Here is a 13,368-nt window from a genome sequence, read left to right on the forward strand (position 1 = left end):
AGGATCAGGACAATAACATCCATTTACGTTTTGTAAGTTTATTTGCCCCTGTTTTCTTTTTCGAATACGAATTTGGGGTTTAACTTGAACAACAAATCCTTTTTTTCATGCATGGTGATATTGTTCAGTATGCATTCTCTCTCTCGGTTCTCATCGGCTATATGCTTATTATCTCTTCCCTTTTATACACTGTATTCTTTTTACTATTTATTTTATACTCCCCTTTATGTAATTTTTTATTGAATCCGGTTTTCAAAAGTTTGCGTTTTCAGGCCCCCAAAACGCCTTGTAAAACAGATGTCGTGTAAACCCTCAGGTTGTCCCAAACCAGTATGAGTTTCTTTCTTCTGTTGAACACAAAGGAAGATATTTTGAAGAATGTTGGTAACCAGACAGTTGATTGACTCCATTGACTATGGAAGGTGCAACTGTCTGGTTTTTCAAAAACTATTATTTAAAATATCTTCTTTTGTGTTTAGCAGAAGAAAGAAACTCTTACAGATTTGGAAAAACATGAAATGGAGACAGAATTTTCATATTGGGTGAACTATCCCTTTAACGAAAGGATTCATCAGAAACCATGACAACTAATAATTAGCTAGAACTCAGGCAAAACATTGACAAATAAAACCATGATTAGAAATTAAACAATACAATCAGACATGACTGTTACACTTTATTTATAATATTTGTGAAAAATAAGAGATGACTGTAATAATGTTGTTTCTTCAAGGGCACAACACTGTCAACAGAATATTTGTCATTAATCATTAACAATTAATTATTCAGTCTTCAGAAAGCAGAATGAAAAAAAAAAAAAGATTGCTGAATATGAATGCAAAAAAAAAAAAAAAAAAAAAAATCATTACATTAAACACATTGCATATCTTAAGTACACACATTAACTTTGATAGCCCTAAAAATAAGTTGTCAAATCTTTTTTTTTTTTTTTTTTTTGTGGACCCTATCTTATAGGGGGCCCTTTTTACCTTTACGGCCCCTTGGGATTGACTTTTACCGTCAAAGGTCTATAGATATACAAGTATAGTTAGTGAGGGTCTAGCGGTGGGACCCTCTCAGTGGTGTGTAAAGAAGCATGAAGGTTGAGTTCCCTCAGGAAGATTGAATAAACCAGTGTTGGAACGCCAGCACTGTCAATGCTAATCTAAAACAATTGAAAGAAATAGTCTCTCTGCTCTTCCACAGTTGGAGCAAGACTACGTTTGTTTTTGTCAAAAATGACTATAACGTTTATGATTCCTGATGATGTAGTGAAAGAGTCTCGTCTTAGCAGGTCAATGCCATTACACCCCTCACCTTCAGACCTCCTCTCTCTTTGCTTGAGCAAAAAAAAAAAAAAAAAAGAAAAAAAAAACCTATTATATCAGGTACAATTCCTCAAACACACACCTGGTCTCAGCCATAAATCTCTGTCTCCATTATAGTTCTGCCAATAGCATGGCCATGCTGGCTGCACACACTCTTTATTGTGGGGTTTGATGCATATTTCACCGTGCTGGGGTGTGACAGAATGGGGTTGGAAAATGAGGGAGCAGCTTCATTACGGTACTAGTGGATTGTTCGCTGGAGCTGCCAAAAGTGCCATGAAATGGGGGGGAAAGTAGCTGGAGAAATGGAGGAAAGGACGAGAAAGAAGTGACAGGAATGAGACAAACTGTACCAAACATCAGCATCTAATTTTTCTCCCCTTGTTTCTGAAGCAGCAGTCACCGTCTCCACCGTCAAGTGTGTATTGACTGGACGGCGTTTAGCATTATAGCCATTAAAACTTCCAGAGAATAGCTGCAGGTTTGTTCTCACTTCACAAGCATGACTCTGCATCACAATGTGGTGTAAATGTTCAGCCCTGCTATTTGTGACATGAAAAACATAGATGTATTGATGCTCCAAAGATCATCATCCTGTCACAATGTAAAGCAGACTTTGCAAAGAGGTTGTTATTGGATAAGGGAATTAAAAACTATATTTGACATGAAAACAAACCCGCAAAAGGTGCTTTTCTTAAAAGGGTAGTAAAAAAAAAAAAAAAAAAAAACTGTTTTGGCATAAAAACATTTTTAAGATGATCTCAGGGGGAAAATAAATGAAAAGCAACTCATATACGATGGTGTTGTTTTCTGTATTCACTTGAGGTAATACTTAAGGCTCTTTCCCCAAACACATTGATGCTATTTCTTCAAACTGTTTTTTTAGCTGCAGGGTTTTGTGTCTCGATCCTTATTGACAGCTCCAGGCTTATGTAGCAACAAAACAATGCTTCATGATTGCTGCTGTTATCTGAATCATTTATCTTTTTTCCTTCGAATTGCCTGGTGCGATGTGATCAGAAGCTGATGATTATATCTTTCCAAGTATGGCACTGAATTTGAGATTAATCTTGATTTCCGATAACAGTGCAGTGTGCAGTGTTTTTGTATCGGCTTTTTGGAAAGCGATTATAGGCTTATTCTTAAAACAAATATAATCTACACCAAATATCCAGCCAACTTAAGTAAAAGCAGAATGCACTCTTATAGATATATCATCAAAATAAATACAATTAAATAAATAATAAATTACATTCTTTTAAGTCATCTCTTTGAGATGACTTAATCCTCAATCCATCAGTCAATTAAAAAAAAAACAAAAAAAAACTGATTTTATCTTATGTTTGTCAGATTACCGGTTACCGTAATTTTGTATAGTGAACAGATAAGCTAAAAAGTGAAAATTTCTAGAAAACTCAGCACTTGATATCGCCATTTGTCTTTTTAAGACACAGTTTCAGCTTGGAAATAGTTCTTACACTGTTGACATCAACCCTGTTACCTTCCTGAAGACGCAATTATATTTCAACGTATAAAGTGATTCATTTAGCTCGGGATGGGCACTAAACTATTAATTACCACTTTAAATACATTATTTGTCTGATAGAATCATTAAAATATTACATAAAATGTACTTCTCAAATTGGAAAAGGCACAGTTTCATATTATGACCCTTTTATATTGCCATTCAATGGGGAAAAAAACTGTTTCCTTTTCACCATCAAATCTCACTCCGAGTCATAAAGATAAAATGTTGGATGGAGGAGGGTCATCTGAATCAATGGGTTCTTAAATTTGATGCTATATGGCATACTTAATGAGAAAAATATAGTTTACTACCCCTTGGCATGAAATGCTGGACTAAGCTTTTTTCCAAGGGCAGCATTCAGTCTGACCTATCAACATTCAGTCCAGCATCTGCTATAAATTGCAAGGCTGTGCGTTAGAAAGGACTTATATTGATTACTAAGAGTGAGTAGGACACTAGAGCTCCGCTCTATTTAGATTCTTATTAACCAGAACACACACACAGAGACTTGGCTTAAAACACTCCTACTTCAAATACATCCAAGATGCTTGGAAAACACCAATATTTCAGGACGATTTTGGGATTCTGTCATTATAGCATTACAAAGATGCTCCAAAAAGATATTTCAATGAGAAAAACGAGTGTAATTGTTAACACTTTTTAATTTTGGATTCTGCAAACATGAGAAGTACTAAAGTATTTTTTCTTTGATCTTCATTGCAAACAATTAAGTGTTTGATTTAATGAAGCATTCATAGGGAAAATAATCGTCTAACTGAATGAGAACGAATGAGAAATAAAGTTATTTCCCATGTAGAAATGTAAAGGTTTTTATAAATCTGTCTCATGGTCTCTCATAAAAAAATACTAAATCGGTGTTCTGAGTCTCTCTGGTCGTGGCATTGGTTGTGATATATCCTATCTAATAACTTGTCATTTAGAGACAGTTGATTTAACACAAGAGGCTTTATATTGGTCAATGCTGGTGTGTCTGGCAGCATAAATGGTAAAAATTTCTCGCATGATGCATTTATTGAACTGCAGACCCACTTTAGTCCACACTTGGAATCAAGATGGATGCATTAAAACCTCACAGATCAAAACCATTGGCCAAGAGAAACAAGATCCTTAGAGAGGTATAGGCTATCAGGATGAGGGATTTTTTAAATTAACCTTTAACCTCCTCCGTCTCTATTACATTTTATTTTCCCAAAGGTAAGAATGATGTTTCATTGGTGCTTATATGCAAGCATGCCATCTGCCTCTTAATAACTCTCCATATGGTGGTGATCCAAGTGTAGTCAACATTTATTAAGCTGTGATTCAGAGCCCAGGTCAATATTTTCCTGTTGTTTAAAGGGATTGTTTACCCAAGAATGATTTTTGAAGGATCATGTGAAACTGAAGCTTGGATGTATATACTTCAAAATCTTTAGTTTGCACTTGTGAGAGAACACAGCGATCTAAAAGAGCTGCAAATGTCAGAGCAGGACAATGTGCTATAAAATACCAAATAAAAGGATTTAGTGCCAGTACTAAAGATGCTGTCATATGATGATTAGCAAGAGACAGAGAGTGCAAGCTTATGATTGCCATAAAGCTGAAATAAACGAGTTTGCTAATAAGCAGTGACACATGCAAGTAAGCCACATATGCAAGTCCTTTACTTCTGTTGTTGACCAGTTGGTGAAGACCTGTTCTTGCATCAGAGGCTGCGGACTGCAAGGAAGGGCTTTTGTAGTGCAAGCTTTGTGCCTGCATTGCAGAGGCTGTCGGAACACAGATTGATTTGTAGATATTGAGACAACAGCGATACGTTGCAAAGATCACTTGCATCAGCACTCAAATCAGTCTTTTGAGCTAAAGCTAGGGAAGGAGGAGATGAGACATGATAACTTGATGCTTTCGAAATGTTTAAATGAACACACTGTTATCATTTGAAATTTCATTGCACTTTAAGGTCTGGTAAATAAACATTTCAAATAATATGGCCATTTTAACCATCATGTTATTGCCCATAGAAACTGGGCAGTGTTTCATTATGGTTGATTAATCAAACACTCATATTAGTATTAAAGTTATTATAGCATCAGTTAATCAGTTATAAATATGCAATGACATAAAAACAGTATCAATAATTTAAGTTTAAAAAAAAAAACTATTCATATTTTTCATATTACCAGCATATATTTACCATAATCAATGAAAACTGCATGGTGTACAGTATATGATAAACCAAATCATTTTCAAAAAGGTAGTTTGCAATAAATGCATAAACTATGAAAAGTGCATTTAAACATCATGGCATGTTATATAATACCTCAGATAAAATAAAAATGACTTTCCATAGTTCCATAGGCACAAAAACACTATGACTTTGAGTGAATCTCATAAACAATATTTACATGGCGAAATTGTATGCCAGGCTGACATTTCCACTGACACTAAAGTTCATTGTAAATTAGCTTTACCTGTGCTAAATTACCTGCCTTAGACTGCTAGAGAAAAGGCACTTAATTGCTTTCTGTTTGTACTGTGATAATGATGAAATCTGCACAATGGCAGTGTCTGTCTGACACCATTCAACAGGCATGACGCATTGTAATTTGTGTTTATAAAGCTCTCTATTTCAGTCTGATGCTGGATCTCTTATGATAGTACATTTTCAGAGAGTATGTAATAAGGTTAAATTAAACTTACAACTATACTACATTTGACTCTACTTCAGTTTTTGAAATGAATTTCGCTATAATATTTTACAATTGTTTTTCACAGTGGATTCTCTCTAAAGTAACACTGCTTTGTGTACAAATCATAAATAATACAAAAAAAAAAAAAATAGTGCAGTATTTTGGGATTCGCCGTCAATCACTCTCCTCCCAGTATGCACTGGGGCAAACATGGATACATTGTTTGACTAGTTTGTTGATTTTGTTGTCACATTTAGTAACTTGTCTTGTGATGTCAGGATGACTTTCCTCTATTAAAATGATCAGTCTGCTGATTTTTACCCATGTCGTCTGCAGTTTTCAGGTCTGTGTGTAGTGAATTAAGGTATTTCATGAGTGTTTTACAACAAGTTTTCACAGGATGCCAACAAACACTTGTCTTCCTTTACATATTTCTCGTAGAGAACATTAGATACATATTCAGACTAAGATTCATTTAAATAAAGGTAAACGTTTGCAAAATGAAAAGACGTTGTGATCATCTTTTCTTCCACATTGTGATGTAGCGATACAGCTTCTGAACAAGAAATAATGTAGGGCGGGATTTGATTTTGTCCATGGGGAATTGATCCGATGGTTGTGGTTTGCTATTGCTGTGATGCCATGTGAGTGACAGGTTGTCCCGTCCTCGCGCCAGTAAACGTCCTCAGGGAAGAGAATAGGTGTCACTGCAAGAGATTACAAGGGCACATGAATTTAAAAAATATATATATATATAACGATGTGCATGGAGAAATCATTTATATATTCCATAAAAATGATAGCAGATTTAATGACATAGTCATAAAACCTTCCAATTTTAAGTTTAAGAAATTGTACTGTTGGTTGCAGTTTTTTGCCGTATTTCAATTCCATTTTTCTTTAGACACAAACTTTTTATATTAGTTTGAGAAAAATGCCATAAAGTTTGGCATCTGGCTTCATTCCACTTCTTCAGAAATGTATGAATCCAGCAGTTACAGTGAATGAGTCATTCCTGTGCTATTAATCATGTGCTGAGCTCAGTTTAGACAGCTCTGTCTGTAGAGCACAGCATGCCATGTTAAGAGCAGTGCTTGTTTCTTCCTGCCTCTTTAGAAAACAGTTGCCTCTCCTTCTGTTTACAGTGGCGAGGGTAACTCCAGAAAAGTCACCATCTTATCTGAGATGTTATTGCATTACATGAATTCAGGCCTGTATGGGGAAGCTCAGTAAAGAGCTATGTGTGTGTTGAAATCTGGAGAGAGTCATAGATTTAGATCCCAATATTTTGATCCCACTCTATCCATCGAGAGTTTATAGACTGTGAGAAAACGGTGGTGAGTTTCCCATCGAAGGCTTGGGTTTAGCTGACAGTATTATATACACGTTTGATTTTTCTCAAGCTTGTGAGACAGTAATCGGTTTTTAAGACTGTGCAGACCTTTAGCAATTAATATTAAAGTAAGGATAGTGATTCACCCTAAACGTTTAGGTAATCAGCTAAAATTATATTTTATTCTTAATCAGAATAATAAAGCATTTTCCTAAAAAATACTGTTTATTGCCATTCCATGTTTAAGCAACATCACATGAACAACATCCCATGTTGTGATATATAATGGAAGTAGTATAAAAAAAACATATGGAATTCATAATGAGATCAATAACATGCATTTAGAAAATAAATGAATTTTCATTTCATGCCAACTTTAAGTGATACCTTCAGCACGATTGGGAGTTAATTTTTGCATTTTGCAACAGTTCACAATTTAGACACAATTTTGCCAGTTGTTTTGTTTATTTGCTTTGCCAATGACAAAATTTGCAAAACAAAGCTGAATCTCCGAGTTATTCACAGCATTTTGGAATGAATCAGTTGAGTGAAATATTCAATAACTAACCCATTTGTTTCGTTCCTGAATGAATCTGCTCTTTGAAATGAATCAGTCGAGTGAAAGATTCAATGACTCACTCATTTGTTTCATTGTTAAAACAAATCCGCTGAGTGAATGATTAAAATGACTGAGTCATATCACATAAATTTGCCAATTTTGACAGTCACTTCTTGGTTCTTGCCGCCTACTGTTGTAACTATGTAATCTGTAGAAGGATTCACTGAAAATTCCCACCACTGACGGCCAGAGAGCTGGAAATTATACTCAACCACTTAGTTCACAAATCACTAAATAAATAAATCATAATGAGTTCTGTCACCAGTTCTGTATCTCAATAACTGTAAGAATCAAAGTCCAGTTACACAAATGTGTGTTTTTCTGGATGTTGGTTTTGTTACGTCCCTGGACGTACTGTGTTGTTTCTTTTATTATTTATTTGATTTTGTGATGTGACTTGTTATTGTGCAGTTCGTTGTCTCTCTCTCTCTCTCTCCCTCTCCTTCTGTGCAGGCTTGATTGGGCTCAGCTGCGGCAGATCACGTTGATGAGCGGGAGTCTTGATATGCTGAGAAAGACGGCAATGCAAGAGAGCTTCTTGGGCGTGCGTCGTAGAATTCCGTTGTCGTTTTGTCCCTCATCTCCTACCCCAGACATTTAGTTTCTTATTGGAGTTCTAAATGTTGGTGTGTGGTTCGTTCAGTGAGGTTTCCCTGTGTGGGGTTTTCACCGTCGAGTTATGAGGACATCTATCTTGTTACTTTGGTATCATAAGTTTCTCTTTTGTATTATATTTTATTTATATTTTCTTGTTTATTTAAGCTGTTACTGATTTATGTCATTAGGTTGATGTTTAATTTGTTTCTTTTGGAAGCCGTAGGGAGGAGGTTGCCATTCTTGTTTTTCTTGAGTAATTTTCTCCTGTTTATGGTCAGTTAGGGAGTAAGGGAAGACTTTTGTACTTTCTTTGGGGTTTTTCTTTTGTTAGGTAAATAACATTTAATTCCCTTTTAGTTAAAACCATTTTTGTTTGTTATTTTGGCTTGAACCCCTCCTGAAGATTTACGCTTCCTGTTATTCATCCCTGTGTTAATAAAAAGCTTCCTTTTGACACTATTTCATTTTGTAGTATTTGTATGTAAGCTGGGACAGGAGAAGGGATATATGCATCAATTCAATTGATGCTTTGTTTGTCATCGGCATTCCTAACCCTAGACGGGAATGGTCGTGACCGTTTCAAACATCTAGTTTGGGTTTTGTGCGAGTTAGGGATGCAGTAAAATCTCAAATGATTCAGATGCTTTCTTGTTTTGTATGAAATATAATGGCAACAAGCACATTCTCCAGCACCACACTCTCTACTTTAACCTCAAAATGTTTATAAATCATTGGGGTGACTTAGGGCCCTTATTTGCACCAGGTGTTGCATGAAACAGCTTGTCCTACCTTGGAAAGTCAAATGTTCTACACAGTGGCATTTCACATTAAGATTCTGAGACTGCGACTGAAAACAAGATGCTCTTAATTACACTACAGTGAACAGTCAAGGGTAATTAACCAATAGGTAAGGTGAAACATTTGTGTCAATTATGCATAGGATTTTAAGTTAAAATCTCCAGCTGGTCATGCATATTCCCTAATATGTGAAGAGGTGGCTGATACTGTATATACTGAAACACAAAAAAGTAAGCAGGGTTTCTCTAAATATTCTTATCGAATAGCAGTGGCAAAAGGTTGCAAAGGATGAATCGACCCCCCTGAGAACAACAAAGTCAACAACTTGCCATTATTAGAATGAATAATGAATCCAATTAAGATATTAATCTCATACGTGCTGTACTATGAATTCATAAAGTGAGAGTTGCTGCATTATTCATCCTGAGAGGAACATCATCTCTCACACCAGCAAGGGGTGATTCCTTCATGCAGAGAGATAATCGTCTTGGTGTTTCCTAAAGAGAGCAACAACACATTTCTATCAGATTCTATCTAGATCAGGATTAGGTATAACTTTTTTTTGCTTATTTGACTTGCGCCACAGGCAAACAGTCAGGTCTATCGTTGAGTTATTTTGCAGATAAATTGCTGTGTACACTAAGGAAATGAGAAAGTGTCAGGTAAATATGATTAATATGCATTAATAAATTGAAATTGATATTCAAAGCTTTGTCAGTTTTTACCAAATGAGATCCAAAATCATGTCTCTCATTATGTTAGTCAAAAAAAGGAAGCGTACAATCATTGCACTTCTTTTTTCCTTTGGTAAATTTGGCACTGTTTGCTATAACGCATGGTTTCAGATAGGGCTTGAATTGAAGGTGAGGAGGATGCATCCCCTCTAATGAAAAAAATGACACAAAGCATCCACCTTGTAAATTAAACCCGCCCCATTCCCTTTGGATAATTTAATTAATAGTGATTATGTTATTCAGCTATATAATACAGATACTGTGATTGCATCGCTACTTTATATTTGAATGCTGCCTCAGCTGTATTAAGAGTTCTTCCTGCAAAGTTTGCATATTACTGTTGAAATGAGAAAAGTCAAGGGATATATAGAACAATTGCTACCTGCGATGGAAGCAACTTACCCATCAACTTAAGCTAGCTAGCAATTAGCCATAGTAATGGATGTGGCAAAAAAAAAAAATTTTTAGAATAGGAAAAGTCATGTTGTCTTTTGGATAGCACTCACTGGGTTGACTGCTCCTAAGGGCAAATTGCAAAAACACTACCAAAATACACAAAGTGATTGCAGTAGCCTAAACAAGACACACGAAGGGAACAGGAACAATCTGACAAGGGATTTAATAACTGAAGAGACGTTATTACAAGAGATGATGGTGTCAAGTAGACGTTTACATGCACACTCCTTGTTGTTCATCTTTTCTTTTCTGACTGACAGCAATATCCTTTAACAATAATCTGTTACAAAACATTATTAAAGGGATAGTTAACCCTAAAATGAAATTTCTGTCATCATTTAATCATCCTCATGTTCTTCCAAATCCATAAGACTTTCGCTCATCTTGCTTGTGTCACGGTCAGGTTGTGCAAACACAAACGAAGATGCAGATGTTAACAGGGCCTGCGTCGGGAAAAAAAAAGCTGCACTTGAACACACCGAGAGAACTACAGCTGACTGTCAGCTAACATGTGCGTTCTGCTCCTGCGTGTGAATGATACAACAAGGGAAACTGACGCTGCAGGCTGCAAATACACAAGCCATAAACAAAGCAGTGCGTGCTTACCGTTTTGAATATCAATCCTGCTAAACACTTTCATTATTACACTTCGCTCATGCTAATATTGAAATATTCACCAAGGAACACTCAGGTAAGATGACGTAACATTAGATCAGCTTTCTATCTGTACCGTTTTGACTTGTTTGCTCGCTGTTTTGCTATTATTCTCGTGCACTGACTCATTCACTAAGCTGAACAGCCAATCAGAGTTTCCTCTTTCACCGACGGCCCAACGGCGATTTAACATGTTGAATCGGCCCATAGACTGTAAAAAAAGATGGACGACGCCCCTTCGCTCTCTTCCATTGGTGAGAACTGAACAGGGGGGCAGGGTTTCATATTATTTTGAAGCTTCCCCGGGCCTACGCCAAAGAACTTGATTGTTTGCTGAGCTCTTAAATAAATGTTCATTGTCACAGTATTATTCTCCCGAGTCTTTCTGGTAGAACTTACGTTATGGCCCCGTAGAAGCAATTTTTGTAAAAACAGGCTAACGATTGCGTCATAACCACACGACTCTCTGTCGCACAGTAGAGAGATTACAGTATGGACAGGAGGAGAAGCTCGCGGGCAATCGGGGGGACGTGAAGGCAAAATGACAAAATAATTAATCAGAATACCTACTAAAAGTTTCTCCTGCTCCAAGCTCATGGACACCTCCTACTCACAATCTCCGTCTCTGCAAGTTTCGTAAGGGAATGATTTAGATCAGTGGTTCTCAACTCCAGTCCTCGGGACCTGTTGCTCTGCACATTTTGTATGTCTCTCTTATCTGACACACTCAGTTCAGTTCATGGAGTCTCTCTTAACGAGCTGATGATCTGATTCAGGTGTGTTAAATAAGGGAGACATACAAAATGTGCAGAGCAGTGGGTCCCGAGGACTGGAGTTGAGAACCACTGATTTAGATTTCTCTTGGCACAGCTACTAGAAGACAGACGGGTTGCTCACGTCACATCTACGTCGTCAAGCTCAGTTTGAGTCTGCGCAGTACGCTCGACCCCCAGGAAGTGAGAGCTTCTAATTGACTTCACTTGTCTCCGCTGAATCCAATGGGGTCGCTGTGTCCAGTTTATATACTGTCTATGGAACTGAAGCCGCCAGTGTCCCGATATGGCGCTGACATCTTGGAACTTGAGTCTGCGCAGTAGCGATCTCGGGACCAGACCTGCGCAGTAGTAAGCAGGAAGTAAAGCCGTGAAATCAACGCTCCGCCCTCACTCTCGCAGAATGCACTCTCCCTGAGTGCACTTTTTTAAAAATTGATTGCAGTACGACAAGAGGCTTGTTAAAATAAAGTAAATACAATCTCCTCAGTCCTCCGAAGATCCCGAAAAAAATGTCCGTTGGTGCTTCAGTGACTACTTCGCTCAGAGAACCTGTCAATCACAGCTGTCAATCATGACGTTACAAAACTAACTAAAAACCAACTTATTTTTGAAACAGACACTTGAACTTACATCAGCGTGATAAAAACGACAGCAAATGACAGAAACCACCTTTGGAAAAAAGATATTTGAAGTGTAATTTAATTATTTAGTTGGTCTCACGTCCCGTTGAATAACACGGGAGGCGGGGTTTATGACCTATACTAGGACCGGGGGGCGATCGAGACGTTTTGGCTTCACTTTTCAGGGCTTGTGCGGCACGCTTGAATCGGCCCAAAAAAGGCCGACAGCGTCCAACTAAAGCCAACGGTGCGGAACACACCGGTAAAACTACTTCGGCCGATGCTCAAAAATGGCCCAACGTTGCCCGACGGCCGATCATCGGCTTGGTGTGTCCCAGGCTATAGACCGTTTTTTGAAACCCATTTTAAAAATTGTGCGTTTTCAGGCACCCAAAACGCCGTTGTCGTGTAAACGGACGGCCAAAAGTTTCACGTTTTTAGTTGAAAACGGTGTAGAGTAAAGCCTGAGTGAAACTGTGTCAGGACTCTGGTTTGATCATCAGCCTTTCTGTTGTGTTTGTTTTGTGTCTTGGTTGTCAGTGTCTCTCACTCTGCCATCACAGCTGCACCTCATTCTAATCAATGCTTGCGCTCTCCTTACACACTCCTGTCTCCCTTTTTGCATTGATTTTCTCCACTACTTATGCTTCTCTCTTTCTTTGCTTCTCTGTCAGTGTGTCTTGGTTACCGTCCGTTTCACAACTGTCCTAAAAAAACAGTCTTGTTCTAGTCGTGCCTAGCTTACATGCCTTGTCTCTTTATTTAATCTTGTTTTTTTCCCTCTGATTTGCCTAGTCCCTGTACTCAATCCTGTTTCGGCTTGCTCACCTGGTTTCGATCTTCTGCTCTTGTTTTGGACTATTGCCTTTGCTCTACCTGGCCGGGGCTGTGGATCTGCCTCTGGTTTTGACCCCCGCCTGCCTCTTGGATTTCACCTCTGTTCCGCCCTTTGCTTGGTGGCTCAGCTGCCATTTATATTTGTGTTTTTTTTTTTTTTCTTTGCTTTTTGCACAATAAATTGAATGATCTGCTAATCTGCTCTTGGATCCCTTTTAATCCCTGTACCCGTAACAAACTGTGACAGCTTGACAAACGAATGAGGTTCTGTCACGCCACCACGTTTGAGCTTCCGCAAGAACAAGTGAGGTTTGCTCTCACGCGTCAAGCAAGTAGTGTTGAGTTTCTGTTTATATTCGCTGATCAATGTCTATATGTGAATTAAAGCCTAAATGAAA

Source organism: Squalius cephalus (genome assembly GCF_949319135.1).
Source record: "Squalius cephalus genome assembly, chromosome: 14".
Taxonomy (NCBI): domain Eukaryota; kingdom Metazoa; phylum Chordata; class Actinopteri; order Cypriniformes; family Leuciscidae; genus Squalius; species Squalius cephalus.